Raw genomic sequence first — 3,560 nt, 5'->3', positions numbered from 1 at the left:
TTTATTTGAGAGAGAGAGAGAGAGAGAGCATAAGCAGAGAGGGAGCAGCAGACTCCCTGCTGAGCAGGGAGCCCTATATGAGACTCAATTCCAGGACCCTGAAATCATGACCTGAGCCAAAGGCGGATACTTAATGGACTGAGCCACCCAGGCGCTCCAAAATGACAAGGTCATTCTGGAAGAGCAGCTGGAGTGAGAAATATTACTGTAGACATTCAAGGAAAATACCATCTGTCATAAGTATCTACTGTTAATATCCTGTTCTACACGTGAGGATATTTTGCCGTGATTCGCTAGGTCATTTGGTTAGTTTGCTCACTTACCGGCAACCAAATCCACTCTCCCTCTGATTTCTTAACCACTTTGCTTCACTTAAGACAGTGTTCTAAAAAGTTAATAACGAGTCACCTCTTCAAAGATGCAGTATTGTTTTCGAGAACATAAAAGTATATTCTAGTAAAATGTATAAATTTGACATGAAAGTTCTAGTAGGATTTGAGATGTCCTGTCTAATGAATATTAAAGAAAGAACTAATATTTTTGAGCTGCTTCAGTGATCCAGGTACTTACACACTCTATATAAATTCATTTAATCTTTACTAAAATCTTTTCCCCCAGTTGAAAAGCGAAATTTTAAAGGTTAGATAACTTGCCTCAAATCACATAGGCACTAAGTGACAGAGCCAGGATTTAAACCCCGGTCTGTCTCAGCCCACCTTCCAGGCAGCTCCACGTTGAGCTTGGGCACTCCCAGGAATCAGACGATGAGATGAGATCAGCATGAAGGAAGGTCACTGATGAGATCAGGGACATCACCTGAAAGGGGATGTAAGGACACAGCATCAAGCAAAGGAAAAGGTGAGCTGCTGCTATCATAGCAAAGGACTCAGGAGGCCCTTGGGGGGCTCTGCAGCCGGGATAGCCCTTCAGAGTTGTCCTGAGCAAGGGGCCTTGTCTTTATTACCACCACCACCCCCCCAGCTTGTGCAGGCATCATAGTAAATGGTTGCTGAATGAACCAATGCCAAGCCATTGATCCAGACTGAACTATAAAAGGAGGCAGCATCATTGGGGGGCAAGGGGTGGGGAATGCTGACATGCCAGAACAGCCAGCCATAGCCCTGGACCAGGGCTGCCTTTCCTGTAGCATGCTAGAACATTCAGGCCCTAACTTCTCAAAAGGAGAAGCCCCCTCTCTAAGCCCAAACAAAGCACTAAGATGAACACGGCAAGTCCCTTCATCTACCTGCCCAAGGAGTCCTCAGCACAGACAGGTACATTTTTAATGTTGTTGAGTTTAGGCATGACCCCAGAATGAATCAAATTACAGTATTGAGTTTATTTACTCTAGGACTCCATGCCGTGACCACACACCCAGTGAAAAGTTCCTACAAGTAAATAATTCAGGAGCTGTGTACTCTTCGATGCCGCTGGTAGGAGCTTGCTAGGTGATAAGCTATTAGCCGCCCATCATATGACGATCATCCAAATCCGGTGGAATGACATGAAGGAGCCACACATTTCCCAGACCTACCCTTTGTCTCTGGGCCTGGTCCAGCCTCACTTTCCGTCTCTGTGCAGAATGGGAAGGGGGAGAAGCAGAGAGAACTAGAAGTCAACAGGGACGAGGAAAAGAAGAGACAGCTTAAGGGAGATAGGGCTGATTTATTGAATGTGTTATCCCACTCAGCCCTTCTTGTGACCCTATGAATTATTCTGACTGCCAGGTTTCAGATGAGGAAATGTGGGGAGGAAGAGGGAGGAGAAGGAGAAAGGGGTGAAGGGAGGAAGGAAGGAAGGGAGGAGACTGGAGTTGAGCCCATTTATCAGAAAAGGGGGACAATTTTTTAAATGTTGCCAAAACATACTCATGCTGCCAGAAAACTATGTTTTCTCCTTCTGCACCAGAAAACCACGTTTTTTTCCTTCTGCACCTTCTGTTTTCAACAGAAAACAAGAAGGAGGTAAGTCCCTGAACCCCCGGTCCTCATCCCACCTTCACTTCCTCCGTTCAAAATAGCTCTAGGTCCTGCTTGAGGGGCCCGAAGACCTCTGATGGACCGCATTTCCAGAGGTTTTTTTTTGACATGTAATGATGGAAATCCTCTTTTGGCTTCATTTCTAATAGAACTGCCAACAATGAAATGAACACTTACTAAGCGCTTGCTGTACGTTGGAAACTTTCAAATGTGTTATTTCATTTACTCTTCACGACAACCCTGCTGAGATAAAGAATTATTAATTCTGTTTTTGAGGAAGATGAATTTGAAGCTCAGAGAGGCTGAATAACTGGTCCAAGATCACACAGCGAGTGTCAGAACCAGGATTCCAAGCCAGACTGGAGCCTGCACAATATTTCCTTGATCGTCCTTGCCTCAAGGTTACTAAGGTCCATGAGCCCCACGTGGATTACCCTGGTCTTGCTTTTGGTTGATGCGAACATTCAGCAGATATCAAGGATTGTAAATTTCACAGGATCGGTTATCTGTTTCTGGGCATTTTATTTTTATTTATTTAATTCAATTGCACGCGCGCGCGCGCGCGCGTGTGTGTGTGTGTGTGTGTGTGTGACAGTCTTGGTACCTGTAGAGTATACAGGCCTCCCTCAAATAAGCAAAACTTCCCACTGTACTGAGTCATTTGGCAAGAAGAAGTGGTCCACAGCCAGTGCAAACAGAGGAGGAGTGCAGGCAGGGAAAGGGAGGGGTGGGAGGGGAAGTTGGAAATGTATGGAGCTGTGAGTTCAAGGACCTCATTTTTGCCTCCTGCAAAATTACCAGCACCCCATACATGAATATTTTTCCAAGGAGTCACCCAGTCTGTACTTTCGGTCGGTGGTCCCTCAGTGACCCCATAGCCAGCATCCACTGCTCCGGGCTTTGGTAGTCATCTTTGGTCTGGGACTCGCTCTAGCTTGTGTGAATGACTGTGGAGTCTGCCAACAGTTGCCCAAGGTGGAGAGGGTAACCATTATTCCCAGCACCCCTGAGGTTCTGCCCTTTTGCAGAGCAGATGGGAGGGATCAGGTCCTCCCAGGTCTTGGCAGTGGACTGAGACACTGGCAGGAGTATTGAGGGAGGACGGACAAGCCAGAGCCTGAAGGGAGAGGACCATTCCGGAGGCACACCCAAGCAGAAGGCACTGCCTCTCAGATCTAAATGAGGAGGCAGGGGGCCTATGCCAAGGAGGTGGGGCAGGTGAAAGAGGGAGACGGGAGGAGGGAATAGGGAGGGGTTCCTTCCTGGGGCACACAGAAGAACTGTCAAGCAAATGCCAGCCACAGTTTTGGAGGCTTTAGATGGAAAGGGAACAACATCAAACCGCCATTAATTCTCAACCCTGGGTGGTGGAAAGGAAAAAATGTACACGTATAAATGCATATATTAATTTATGTGTGTGTAAAAAACGCATGTGTGTATAAATTCATACATGTATACGTGTGTACATATGTATGCATAATTTCTCTACAACAGGGCTGGGTTTGGGACCTCCCTACCGTTTCACGACTGTGGACCTTGCATTGGTACAGAACCTGAGAGTAAGAATTCCTCTGGACAAGG

The sequence above is a fragment of the Lontra canadensis genome, unplaced genomic scaffold (genome assembly GCF_010015895.1).
Source record: "Lontra canadensis isolate GAN:19392208 unplaced genomic scaffold, GSC_riverotter_1.0 scaffold7, whole genome shotgun sequence".
NCBI lineage: Eukaryota > Metazoa > Chordata > Mammalia > Carnivora > Mustelidae > Lontra > Lontra canadensis.
This window is presented reverse-complemented; position numbering follows the sequence as displayed.